Source organism: Macrotis lagotis, chromosome 1 (genome assembly GCF_037893015.1).
Source record: "Macrotis lagotis isolate mMagLag1 chromosome 1, bilby.v1.9.chrom.fasta, whole genome shotgun sequence".
Classification (NCBI taxonomy): Eukaryota; Metazoa; Chordata; class Mammalia; order Peramelemorphia; family Peramelidae; genus Macrotis; species Macrotis lagotis.
Window position 1 is genome coordinate 354,774,330 of NC_133658.1, and position 14,651 is coordinate 354,788,980.

Here is a 14,651-nt window from a genome sequence, read left to right on the forward strand (position 1 = left end):
AATGTAAAAGGAGATTATTCGTTTAAATATATATTACAAAGATTGGGGTCTACCTGTGGTTGTACCTATGTAGGCATGTGAGTGTAATACAAAAGAAATGACCCTGACCTATGATTGAGCTGAATAAGGTCCCTTCATTCAACATTAAGCCTCCTTACACAGAGAAGGTCAAAAACTAGCTTCAGCTAGTCAGGGTTGATCTAGGGTGCTTGTCTTTTACAAGTGCTCCTCTTCAGGGAGGTTCATGCATATTACTGCTTACTCCTCTGTGCTTATTAGTATAATGATGACAATGGGGAAAACATTATTAGAGAATAGTATTAATTAGATTGAATCCCTGACTAATGATTGACATCAAGGGGAGGAACAAGCCTTTCAAACTTCGAATAAGATTGGACATTGTTCTACTTCAGGACCTTTCTTGTTAGGAGAGATGGCCCTCTTCTATAGAGAAGTTTATTAATAAAAGCTATTTTAATCACTCTGGACTAAGTATTTATAATTATGAGCCATTTATAACAGCAACTAAGAGATCATTAGTAACTCTGGAGAGAGCAGCTTTGAGCTATCAGTGGAATAAGTCAGAAACCAAAGTGTAAAAGGATAAGAGATGAATGAAAGGAAAGAATATAGAGGCCCTGATTGTAGACAGTCTTTTCAAAGAATTTAGTTACAAAGGGTAGGGGGAAAATAGAGCAACAGGTAGCAGGGATGCAAGGATCAAGTGAAGGTTTGGGTTTTTCCAGAATGGGGTAGACATAACCATATTTATAGCAGTAGGAAATGAACCAGAAGATATGGATTAAAAATAAATAGAAGAGTGGGAATGAAAGAAGGGGCAATGAGTTGAAAGAAAAGGGAAGGAATGAGATCACTTGAGTATGATTTAGAATAAGGGATGGAAGAGATCACATCATGTGCAATAGGGGAGAAGGAAGAGACTGGCAGAAGGCACTCAAGATGAAGGAACAGAGAGAAGAGGGAAATCATGGAGAATAGCCTTCATTTTTTCTGCAATGTATAAGGCAAGGTTCTCAATTGAGAGAATGGAGGAGGAAGAGCCTTGGGAGATTTAGGAAGGGATGAAAAGGTTTGGAAGAGCAGGTATGGAGAATAGGTTTGTGTTAATAAGGGAGGTATAGTGGAATTGCCCAGATGTGATGCCCTTCTCTAGACCCAGCTTTCTGGAGGCATAGATATGACTCCAAGGCTATGGTTCTAAGAATGATAATACCTGAAGTGGGAGACCATGTGGCTTTGTCCTCATCTGCTTCATACAGGTATGAAGGGGCAGGTGAGTAACACTGGTGGTGGAACTCAGAGGGCATTGTGTACCCAAGGCACCAGGTGATACTATAAGGCTGAGCTGCTCCAATTCAATTAAGCTGTGCATTCGTGAAGATCTCCTTATCCTCCTTAGTCTAAAGCAACTTGGAAATTAGACTTTGCAACTGGGATGTTATCACTGGGATGTAATCCTTGCTGCTGGAGAAGCTGTGACTGACCGATCATGAGATCTAGAACTTTGAGTTGCACCAAAGGTAAAGCAGATTGGTACACTAAGCCTGGGTAAGAAGCAACTGCCTTACCCAGAACTTAGGATAGCCATTAGTGAAGCAAAGAGGATCCTTTATTGTAACTTCCTTGCAAGAACAGGTGACCCCAAAATAGGCAGATACTTGAAATGTGAAAGCATAGCCTTTCATTACCTATCCCAAAATGCATGTCCCTTCCCTGGTTCTCCATTACTAGTTACAGTCTATCCAGAACCTATTTCTCCCCCACACTTGAGTCTCCACCCTTCTTTACATCTCCTATTCCCCCAATTCTGTGACCTTGGCCCAAATTTTCTTTTGTTCTTATTTAGGACATTGCTTTGCTTGCATATGCAGGTATGCTAATGTAATTCTAACCACAGAACCAGTTTCTGCATTCCTCTGCTTACTATCCAATAGTATATATATATTTTTAAGGTTAGTAGTATATTTCTAATTTTCTGTAGACTTCCATTCTTCTATTCCCCATCACTTTAACCCTTGGGTTCCATTTCTTGGCTCTCATATGATTTTTGTGGAAATGAAAACTAGCCCCTTCTCATATTCCTTCCCCTTCCTTCATTCATAATTTTGTTTCCATATCCTTTTCCGTTTCTCAAATTTGATTAAAGCCTTCTGACTATCCTCTTCATACATGTCTTTTTCCTTACCCTTTCTTCAAGTAGGTAAATGTTTTATTTATATTGTATGGGTAGTTGTTTGGTAATGGTGGTTTCTATCAACCCTGTATGTAGGGTATTATAATATAGCATCTGATATCCATTAGCACCCCAGCAACTACTATATAGGAGGTCAAGATAGAGACTGCTATTCCCTTCCATTTTCCAAACCATGACTTAAACCATCCTATTATGGAGCTGCTTATCCCTGAATGCTCCGCTAGTTCCTCTGACAGGACCATCAAACCTTGTAAGACTCTGGGAATGGTCCCATCTGGAGCAGCGCTATTAAGAATTAAAGTACGACAGTTACCTCCTATCATGATGCAGGTAACCCCCTTTTTCTGCATGCCCAGAGTCAACCTATTATCCCACGTCATTCAGCTTATGGCATCAAGTTGAAAGGCTATCCCTTTGACTGCATCCTTGATATAGTTAATAAATCTCTGTTGGTTATAATAAATATAATTAATTCAATTTTTGTTAATGGTTACCCACCAAAACATAAAGGACTCAAATCCAGAGGTTACTTGATTCCTAACCTTAAATTTGTCAGGTTGGGACCCTATATTATTCAAATAAATTCTTGCATCAAAAGACTCATGTGGTAAACTGCTTCTGTTCCTTCTTAATTGTTATTTGGTTCTTACTTTCTTTGGACCAGTGCACAGGTGCCTTTCCAGTGTGAAGGAAATGTAGGTCTTAAGACTGCTTCCATAATACTACCACAGGTCTGCCCTGGGGTTGCTCAAGGCAGAGTAATTTCCTGACTTGTCCTCAGTCACATTCCTCAATTCTATACAAGTCTCCAATTCTCCCAGGTCTCTGGTAGCATTCACACCCTACTGTGAGAGACAGGCTATGTGGTTGTCAATCACTGTGGAAAAGTCAGGAAGGATTCTCATATTCCTTATCTGTACAGCTGGGACCAGCAGTGAGAGGGATTTTTTTCCCCCATGCAATTTTATCCTAATATAGTGCAACTTTACACCTCATTCCCTGTTCATTTTTTAAACCATCCCAATAGGAAGGGGACTATCTGGTCCACCTGTTGACCTGAGGCACAGGCATGAGAGTTACTTTTGTTTAAACATTTTTATACATTATACTCAGGTATTTGTGTCCCTATATCCTATTTCTGTTCCCACAGGTCTGTCTTGGGTTCTTGACTTCAATTACCTTCACGATTTTAGGGTCACTGGGAAGGTTTCCATTCTTCCACCGTGACACCAAAGTTGAACTGGGATTGCCTTGGGCTGCCTAAATTTTGTTATTGGGTCCTTTCCTGTCATTTCTACTCCAAATCCACAGGTACAACTTACCTCCCAATCTCATCTTTTATAGTCATCATTATGAGGTCACATTGTAAATACTGACACTCTGGTCCTGGTAATGGAAAGGCAACAAACATGAAGTCTATCTATACGGGGAGGGGTATAAGAATGAACAATGCATTTACAGAATCAAAGGAGAGTTATAAAAATCAAAAGTGGTCAACTCCCCTTTGATTAAATAACCCATACAAATAGATGCAAGAGGGAGAAGGTAGATAATAACAAACTTCTGGTCCAACTTTTCTTTCTTCTGGAGACATCTGATGTCCTTCTGTATCTCCAGAGTCTCTTCCAGAGATCCTTTTCAGTTCAGGTTACTTGTAGAGATCTTCATTTCTAGCAGAAGAATTTAACACAACTTTTAAACAGGTCAAAACTTATATTTTCATCCCTAGAAAATAAAATGCTGAAAGTTCTTAGATCATGACAATTTAAATTCTGACTTGCCCTCTTTCAACTTGATATACACAAAAAAATTTAGTTACAAATAGAAATTAATCTAGTTTTGTTTTTGACATCCTATTCTGTTTAATCATTCTCTCATTTGAAGGATGCTATTCCACTTAACAAAATAAACTTCCATAAAAAAATGAGGATTCTACTGCAAAAATGAATTCTTTAAAGATCTACCAAATTAATTTTGAACTTATACATTTGATAATCACTTTAGAACAGAATATCCTGTAAGTGATTTATGAATAAGGGTTTTAACCTTTTGCTGAAATTTTAAAAATGAATAAAAAATTCTTAACTGAAAATGGATTTTTCTCTTCAAAATATTTTAAAATAGGCTACAGCAATGTGTGGCTAACAGCAGATGCCAAAGTATACACTAACCTACCTGGTTATTAGGACTTAAATAATTGTAGGCCAAATAACTTAAATTTCTATGCTTGGTTTTAATATAGATTACCTAATACGATTACAGCAATTTACCATAAAGGCCAGGGACATAAAAAAGGAAAATTTCCCTTATTTATTTAAATGTCATTTTCTAGATAAGGTCATATGGATTGCCAAATGCCTTAAACCAGACTTTAACTCTTCCAGGTGAGACATTTTCCATGTCATTTTTGGGAAAACTGAGTCAGAAAAGTCCAACCTCAGAATGCGCTGAACATCTATTCTCCTAACCTTTTCCCAAGAACCTATCACCTGTATTGTGCATTTTCAAAACCCCATAGGATTACTGACATCGAACATTGGATCAACAGCATTTCCTTTGCTGATCATACCTGGAGTCAGTCAGAATAATGTCAATTCCACAGTCCCATAGTATTTTAAATACCAAATTATAAATAATCAGAATTTCAAGTGAGTTCAGGTCACAAGGATAAAATATTAATTATAATATCACATTGGCACAACAAGAGAGTATCACAAATTATTTTATCCATGTATAAATAAAATATGAACAACAAACCATTGTTTCCAGAATTCTTTTAAAAACAATTAGAACATCTTTAGGTGACTTTCAAATAATTTGCATATAATTCTACAGGGGTTCTTAATTCCAGATGTAACAAAAAACATGCATTAGATTCCAAATAAGATGACCTATGAATTGTTACCCTTCACTAAACAAAATGTTTCCACACAGAAAACTTATTTTCTCACAACAAAACAAAGCAGTAATTTCAACTTTCTCTTCATAGATTTTGCATTTTTCTTTCATAAGTTTATTCACTTCTATCTAAATATTCTCATATCAATCTCAAAAAGAAAATGAGATTCTCCAGAAACTTAATCTTAAACATGACAATTTCAGAATAACAATATAAAATTTACTTATGCCAGGGTTTGGCAACAATTATTACAGTAATTTTAAATGCTTTTAATCTTTTTTAAAAATTTTTTTTATTTATTTAAGACAATGGGACTAAGAGTGAGTTGCCCAAGGTCACATAACTAGGCAATTATTGAGTGTCTGAGGTCAAATTTGAACTCAGGTCCTCCTGACTCCAGAACTGGTGCTCTATCCATCTAGCTGCCCCAAATGCTTTAAATCTTAACCTAATGGTTAACCAATTTAGTATTAAAATGGCAACTTTCAATTTTTCTATGAAAATCATAAGCTATGTGATCACATCATTGAAATAAATTAACTTACAGATTTGTAGTTTATTAAGCTTTATACAAATTACATTAAAAAATTTTTTTAAAAACATTCTTTTTCTGAGAGTGTTTCTCTTTTAAAAAACAGCAATAAACATTCCTGATGTTAAAAGGACAATCACAAAACCTTTATGAAATACATTAATTGTGAATTATAAAATGATAGATATCCCTTTCTTATTCAATCTTTAAACAAAAACAATTCTTTAAAGTTTGAATTTATCAAACCTGTTGGTATAAAATTTATCTCTAAGTAACATAAATAAACCCCCAGTGGTTCTTCTAAGTACTACTTTCCTGGAACGGAAAGCTAGATACAAAAGGAAGGGTCTATTTGCTTAAGTTAGAGTGAAGACACTCAATGACATAGTTCACTCACTCAATACATTTCTCTCTGTCTTAACTTTATCACTAGAAATAATCTCACATTAAATCTTTAAATTAACTTATATAGCTACAATAAGAAATAATAATACAGAAGAGATTTAGTATTTCTTCATTGATTCATTCTGTTTGTTATCACCAACACAATAAACTCCCAATTGTTTATTTTATTAAGAGCTTTTATCCTTACTCATAATTCCAGGTATTACATTTATCAATATTTCTTTAGGATACGATATCATGATCACAATTATGTATTTTAAAAACATAAAAACTTTTTTTTTGGTTTTTGCAAAGTTTTGCAATGGGGTTAAATGACTTGCCCAAGATCACACAGCAAGGCAATTATTTAGTGTCTGAGACTGGATTTGAACTCAGGCCCTCCTGACTCCAGGGCTAGTGCTCTATCCACTGGGCCACCTAGCTGCCCCTAAAAATTTCTTAAGCTAATAAAATAAATTTTTAGAAATACACAGTGCCACTTCTTTGGGGTGGCTAGGTGGCGTAGTGGATGAAGCACCAGCCTTGAAGCCAGGAGTACCTGGGTTCAAATCTGGTCTCAGACACTTAATAATGACCTAGCTGTGTGGCCTTGGGCAAACCACTTAACCCCATTTGCCTTGCAAAAACCTAAAAAAAAAAAAAAGATCAGCTCATATATGGTGATCTAATTAAAAGAGATCATAAAACCAAAACATTTTTTTTTAGATTTTTTGCAAGGCAAATGGGGTTAAGTGGTTTGCCCAAGGCCACACAGCTAGGTCATTATTAAGTGTCTGAGACCAGATTTGAACTCAGGTCCTCCTGACTCCAGGGCTGGTGCTCTATCCACTGCCTCACCTAGCTGCCCCCAAAACATTTCTTAATTTATGTGGTCCTGTTCTTTTCCCTTCAGAACTAAATTTTTCTTTTTGAAATCAAACCAACTTGCTTTTCTGCTAAAGTGAGGTGTGACTGGCTTCACAAAACTTCCTACAGATATTCATCTGGAACCCTTTCTCCTAGTTTAAACATGATTTACTAACTTGAAAAATAAGGAAAAATTTATCGTTGTAATTTCTAATTGAAGTCAAGTTGCTTATAGAATTAAAAATGGTCTAGCAAGGAGCTAGGCCCTAAAATCTTAAAAATGATATCTTAAATTAGACAGTAATCTGCTATTGCTTATTAATGTTACAGTATTCTTTTTTTTTTTAGTTTTTTTTGCAAGGAAATGGGGTTAAGTGTCTTGTCCAAGGCCACACAGCTAGGTAATTATTAAGTATCTGAGACCGGATTTGAACTCAGGTATTCCTGACTCCAGGGCCAGTGCTCTATCCACTGCACCACCTAGCGGCCCCTACAGTATTCTTTTTAAAACAAATCTAAATCCCAAACAAATAAAAAGAGTAATTCACATTTTAGAACTTTTATTTCATTTAGACTGGGCTAGAAATTAATTCAGGTGCCCATGGATCTCATTTCCCCCAAATATCATCAAATAGAGTTTTAGATGAATAACTTAACATTCTAAGTTATTGTGCTCAGTTTCATGATGTTAGGATTCCATCTACCCCAGACATGAATGCATTTCAAACCAGTTTAAATCTGGGTTCCATATTCCCAAAAAGATTTCATAACACAAATACAAACACACACATATACACTCATTTATCTAATTATAAAACTTTCAGAATATATTCAGATTTTAGTAAAATTCTGATAAATTATCTATAAAAACCTTTGTATATTATTTCCTATCTTATACAAGTTGTATCTTTCCAATATTTTGGTTTTTTGGTTTTTATTTTGTTTGTTTGTTTTTTAGGTTTTTGCAAGGCAATGGGGTTAAGTGGCTTGCCCCAGGCCACACAGCTAGGCAATTATTAAGTGTCTGAGGCCAGACTTGAACTTAAGCACTCCTGACTCCAGGGTTGGTTCTCTATCCACTGTGCCACCGAGCGGCCCCCATCTTCCCAATATTTCAACATTCTTCTTAAGGGATTATTTGGAGGAATGTCCAAAGGGGATATATCTCCATTATCCCCCTTAACTTCCCTTAAGTTTCACATTCTCATTCCCTATGCTATGTTTTGGCTCTATCCGAGACTTTTTGTGTCTGTCACATACTCTCAACCTCAGAGCCTCATTAGGATGACCCAATCACAAAGGGTAATAGTTAATATCCTCTTTTCTTACCTTGGTCAGTGCACAGTTACCTGATTACCACAGTGCCTATTTTCCCTTTTTCTTTTTCTTTTGTCTTTGGTTTATTATGGCCAGATTACTTAACGTGGTGCTAGGATCTTTGAACAGTCACCAAGTGGAGATGCCCATCGGCAATACACCAGATTATTGAAATCAATACTGTCTTTTGTCGGATGCAGCCCCCTTACTCAGGATATCGGGATGCCAAAAGAGGCACCATCTGTAAGAAGCAAGTGCCTTACCAAGAACTCAGGACAGCCATTGGTGAACCAAAGAGAATCCTTTATTGTAATGCTCTTGCAAAAAAAAAAAGGGTGACCCCAAAATAGACACACACTTGAAATGCAAAGGTATAGCCTTTTCCTCCCCTGGTTCTCAATTGACTAGGGACTACAGAGGTTAAGGTCTATCTGGAGCCAAATTTCCACAAGTGAGCCTCCACCATTGTTTACATCTCCCATTTCCCCACAATTTGTCAACCTGGTCCATATTTTCTTTTGTCCTTTTTTTAGGTATATGAAAGCCCTTTGCTATGTGGGTATGCTAATATATATCAAACCACAGAACTGGTTTCTGCCAGTTCCTCTGCTCACTAGCCAACAACATATTTCTAAGGTAGCTGTAGACTTCCTTTCTTCTCTTTTCTATCAGTCCTAACCCTTAAGTTCTATTTCTTGGATCTCACATGATTTTTGTGGAAATGAAGACTAGCCACTCCTCACACCTGGCACCAATATTATGGGCTCAGCTTCCCCTTCCAACAAGGAGTAAAGTTGGGAGGATGAACAGTTGAACAGTTGGGACCTGAGGTCTCCAGCCTCCTGACTGGTCCTCAGAAAGGCTTGTCATCAGGAGCTATCTCAGCATCTTCTCCTGGGAGCTTGTCTACCAAAGACCACTTCTGCTTTTTGCTGGCCTTATGCTTCAGACAAGGACATTACTTCTGGGCAATTCTACCACACCTCTCTTATTAACACACTATCCCACTCTCCACAGTGGTTTTTCTAAATCTTTTCATCCATCCTTAAAGTATAGTCACTCTATCTTTCCCATAGGATAATCAAAGGCCCTTCATTTAAAGTACACTCATGGCTATAAGTTCCTGAATATCTCCTCAGGCTACTCAGACCTAGTAGAACATGTCTGGGGTCTCAAGATATGAACAGTATAGGGGGAAACACTGACTACCTACACAGGAAGCTGTCACAGGAAGTGTGACATTTGTTTTAAGTTCTGTGTTCAATGATCTGGAACTCAAGGATCATTAGACTGTGAGTTCTGTGAGAATAGAGACTAGGTTTTTGTCCTTCTTTGTGTCCCTATCACATGGTAAACGCTTAATAAATACCTGTTGACTAAATTTGTTTTATTCAAGATTCCACCAACTTGTGGAGAAAGATGCCCTCACCCATTCTTTGTTGCACGTTATTTGTATTTCAGTTTTAATTCCCATTTAAAGAATATCATTATAAAATGCATTTTAATAAATATTTAATTTTTTAATGAATAAATACATTTCAATGTATAACATTTACCCATTTTGCAAATGTATAAATAAATTTTTTATAAATGTATAAATAAAAATGTGACTAGTGTTTATTAGTGGTAAGAGTTAGATTTGAAGTCTGCCGACCTGGGTCAATTGAATTTAATAAACAAATTAAGCACCTACTATATGCAAGGTCCTCTTCTAAGTCCTAGGGATAGAAAAGCAAAAAATGAGTCCCACCCTTCAAGAAGTTTGCACTGGAGCTGGGGAGGGGAGGGAAGAACACAACACATGTGCAAGTATATAAATAAAAATAAATATAAAAAATTTCAAAAGGGAGATGGACTAGGTAGGAGAGGGGAATAAAGAAAGAGCATATGTAATCTAAAAGGTGGTACCTCAGCTGAGCTCCAAAGAAAGTTAAAGGATAAAAGGAAGTAGAGAATTTAGAAGTGATGAGAATGGCAAGAATTCCAAACATAGATGTAGCTAGGTGGCACAATGGATAGAGCACTGGCCCTGGAGTCAGGAGTACCTGAGTTCAAATCCCACCTCAGACACTTAGTAATTACCTAGCTGTGTGGCCTTGTCACATAACCCCATTTGCCTTGCAAAAAAAAACCTTAGAATTCCAAACATAGAGACTCAATGGTGCAAAGACTTGGGAGGCAGGAGACAGAATATCATGTATTTGTTGCCTTTCAGGCATTTTCAATTGTGGCCTTGTGACCTCATTTAGGATTTTTTTTGGCAAAGATACTGGAGCAGTTTGCCATTTCCTTCTCTAGCTCATTTTATAAATGAGGACACTAAGACAAATAGGATTAAGTGACTTGCCCAGGGTCACACAGCTAGTATCAAGTCAGTTTTGAACTCATGAGGATGAATCTTCCTGACTTGAGATCCAGTACTTATCTACTGTGCCATCTAGCTGCCTAAATCATATACAAGAATCAGCTGATAGTTCATTTGACTAGAATAGGGAATGTTAGACAGACCTTAGAGTTCTAGGGAAAGAGAAAAAAATTATTTCATAAATATAGGAAACTCCCAAGGTCTTGGACTTTTGCCAGTATGATGACACAGAGGCTGCCTCCTCATGGAACTTCTTACTCTGAAGTCTCTATCTGCCACGTGGTTCCCTTTACCTGGTAGCCCTGGAGTCTCCATTTTGGAGAGGGAGTCCAGAGCAGCTTTCACTCATCCCATTCCTGGGCTGGGGACCTTCTCTCCTCTCTGACTTTTCAGTTCCCATTTGTGTGTTCCCTAGAATTTAAGTTCCTTGAGAGTAGAAACTTTCATGTTTTTATTTGTATCCCCAGCTTTTAGTAATTTTCTGACTTTACAGCCAACTTTCTCTCCATAATAACACACTGCCTCTCTTACAATTAGTTCCCTTATTGCTCTTTAAAAAATGCTCTAATTGCTCAGTGAATAATGTATAAATACTTTGCTGAGATTCCACCTTTCCTTGAAATTAAAGTTTCCCCAGCCACAAAATGTTCTGACCCAGTGACTATCATACTCATTGTGGACCCCATAATTCCTAGTCAGGAGCAAGAGCTCATGTCTACTTTCCATAAACAGTGTTTTCTGATCTGGTGACAAAGAATATCTTAGCCTGTCCACTTCAGGCCTTGGAGTCAGAAGACTTGGATTTCATAACCCATGTTATGTCTCCTCTGGTAGTCTGTGAACTCCTCTTGGACAATAGGGCTTGTTTCACTTTTGCTATATCACTAGAACCTAGCACTGTACCTGGCTCACTTAATGAACAGTATGTTTATTTCCTCAATTGTAGTATGGGAATGATTACATGATCATCCAAACCTTGAGTTTTTTTACCATCTGCCCCTACCCTTCCAGGTTTATTTTAGTGCATAGAACAATAGACTAATGTGCATAGTCCATACAGACAATGCAATATTAATAACTAACATTTTCATATTGCCAAGTATCAAGCACTTTACAATTATCTCATTTGATCCTCACACCAATCCCAGGAGACAAGGGCTCTTATTATTCTCATTTTACAGATGAGCAAAGGAAAGAGGAGATGAAGTGACTTGGCCCAGGGTCATACAGCTAAGTGTCTGAGGCTGGATTTGAACCTGCCTGACTGAACCAGTGTACTTATCCACCATGCCACCTACCTGTACTCTGAAAGACTGGTTTCAAATCCTATCATAGACACTTGGCTCATGAAAGTGAACAAATCAGTTTGTTTTCTCATCTGTAAAATGGCAATAGCACCTTCCTCAGAGGATTGTTGTGAGAATTCAATAATACTTAAAAGCACTTTACCTATCTTAAAGTGTTTTTCAGTCATGTCAACTCCTCAAGTGTTATTAAGGGGTTTTTTTGGCAGAGATACTGGAGTGATTTGCCATTTTCTTTTTTTTTATATTTATTTATTCTTTTTGTACAAATAATGTTTTTATACATTAATAAAATATTCTTGTTTAAGAGTAAACAGAATACCCCTCCCCCCCCACAAAATATAGACTCACTTGAGCAATAAAATAAAGGGGAGAGAAAAAAATTAAAATATTTTCCCCTTCTCCTTCAATCTCCATGCTTCACCTGAGTCCTGTATCTGAAGATCAAACCTTCTGTTCAGCTCTGGCCATTCCAAAAGGAACATTTGAAATTCCCCTGGTTCATTGAAAGTCCATCTTTTTCCCTGGAAGAGGACATTTAGCCTTGCTGGGTAGTTGATTCTTGGGTGCATTCTAAGCTCTTTTGCCTTCCGGTATATTATATTCCAAGCCCTACGAGTTTTTAATGTAGCTGCTGCTAAGTCCTGTGTGATCCTGACTGCAGCTCCACGATTTTTGAACTGTGTCCTTCTGGCTGCTTGTAATATTTTCTCTTGGACTTAGGAGTTCTGGAACTTGGCTATAATATTCCTAGGGGTTGGTTTTTTGATCTCTTTCTTGGGGGGATGGGTGGATTCTCTCCATTTCTATTTTGCCCTCTGCTTCTAGAATATCAGGGCAATTTTCCTGTAGTAATTCTTTGAAAATGATGTCAAGGCTCTTTTCCTGATCATGACTTTCAGGCATTTCAATAATTTTTAAATTACTTTTCCTAAGTCTGCTTTCCATATCAGTTGTTTTTTCAATGAGATGTTTCATATTTTCTTCTAATTTTTCATTTTTTTGGTTTTGAAGTAATGAATCCTGGTTTCTCGTAAATTCATCAGTCTCCCTGAGTTCTATTCTTTGTCTGAAGGATTTATTTTCCTCAGAGTTTTCTTATCTCTTTTCCCATCTGGCCAATTTTGCTTTTTAAAGCATTCTTCTCCTCAATAACATTTTGAACTGTTTTATTCATTTGACCTAAGCTGGTTTTTAGCATGCTTATTTTCTTCAGCATTTTTTTGGATTTCCTTGACTAGGCTGCTGACTTCATTTTCATGTTTTTCCTGCATCTCTCTCCATTCTTTTCCCAGTTTTTCTTCCAACTCCCTCATTTGATTTTCAAAGTCTTTTTTGAGCTCTGTCATAGCCTGAGCCCAATTTCTGTTTTTCTTGGAGTCTTTAGATGCAGGAGCTTGTGCTTCCTCATCTTCAGACTGAGTATTTTGATCCTTCTTGGGCTCATATGCAAAATATTTCTCAATGGTGTTCCTCTTGTTTCTCTGCTTGCTCATTTTCCCAGCCTGAGCCTGGTTTTGGGGTGCTTCCTGAGCTTTTGGGACACTTGCACAAGGGTCTCAGTGTGTGAGGTTCTGTCCTCCCTCCTGGTCTGTGAATGACCATATGTGCCCCCCTCTGCCACGGGGCTGAGGTGGGGGGGGTCCTGCTGTTCTATGGGGGGGGGGCTAGACTGCGATCAGGATCTGAATGTGGTCAGAGCCCCAGAGTCCTGTTCCAGGGGCAGAGGACAGAGCTCAGCAGTCTCTCTTCACTCCCCTCCCTCAGCTCAATGGGCTCATGCCCTGGGGCTCCTGCTTACTGGCTCTGCCTGCTTCTGTTTCCTGGACCATGTTGCTCGCTGGGTTCCACGTGCTCACTCTGGCAGAGGTCCCCCTCGCACTGTGCTCAGTGCTCCCCGGGGCATAGCTCAGGAGACTCCCCAGCTCAGTGAGCACCCTGGGGCTGCCTCTGGGAGGCTGAAGTTCTTTCACTCTGTTGGGCCGCCCCTCCAACCCCGGGGAGCAGAGCCTTTCTGCTCTTTTCCAGGTTACCTTGAGTAGGAGCACTGCCTTGCTGGGTCCCTCTGTGGGTTCTGTCTCTTGAAAGTTTAGTTAGAGTCTTTAGCTTATGAGTTTTATGAAAGAGCGCCTAAGATAAGATCTGTTCTTGTCGCCATCTTGGCTCCACCCCCAATTTGCCATTTTCTCATCCAGATCATTTTAAAATGAGGAAACTGAGGCAAACAGGATTGAGTGACCTGCCCAGGGAAACAGCTAGTGTCTGAGACTGGATTTTAACTCAGATCTTTCTGACTCCTGGTCCAGGGTTCTATCCACTGTGATGCCTAACTGCTCCCACTAAAGTGACCTGCAAATATGAATAACTGTTATTTGAAGACATTAAGTAGAAATGTGTTATTTCTTCCTAAAAGAGGCCAGCTCTCCAGGGACTAAATTCTCTTCTCCCCTCCCTTCCATCCATCCTCCACATCCAGGGGGCTCTCCAGGCACAGCCTTCCTCCCATGTAACTTGCCCATGGTTATTGTTACAGTCTTTGTCTTGCTCAATATTCAAAGGCCTTTCATATGTTAAGCTGGCATTCATATGCTAATAATTCAACTAGCGAATGAAGTAATTATTTTTTGCTGAATTTATTATTAGACCTTTGTGAAGAAGTGAAAAGAAGCAGCAGGTTAATGTGGGCTGGATGGGGGGGGGGACAACTAAGTCTTCACTTTGAGTCACTAATGTCTTATAGAGACTGGTCTTGAGAGGCAGTGTGGCCC

The 14,651-nt window shown here is 38.3% G+C and overlaps 1 protein-coding gene across 1 annotated transcript in view; it reads right to left on the reverse strand.

Annotated features, from left to right (window-relative positions):
• Positions 1-3,762: 3,762 nt before the first annotated feature.
• Positions 3,763-14,651, reverse strand: part of MYBL2 (MYB proto-oncogene like 2) — a 58,035-nt gene continuing 47,146 nt past the window's right edge. Inside the window, exon 14 of the transcript XR_012473701.1 lies at positions 3,763-3,885. The gene's annotated coding sequence lies outside the window, so the exon portion shown is untranslated. The remainder of the gene's footprint in view (positions 3,886-14,651) is intronic.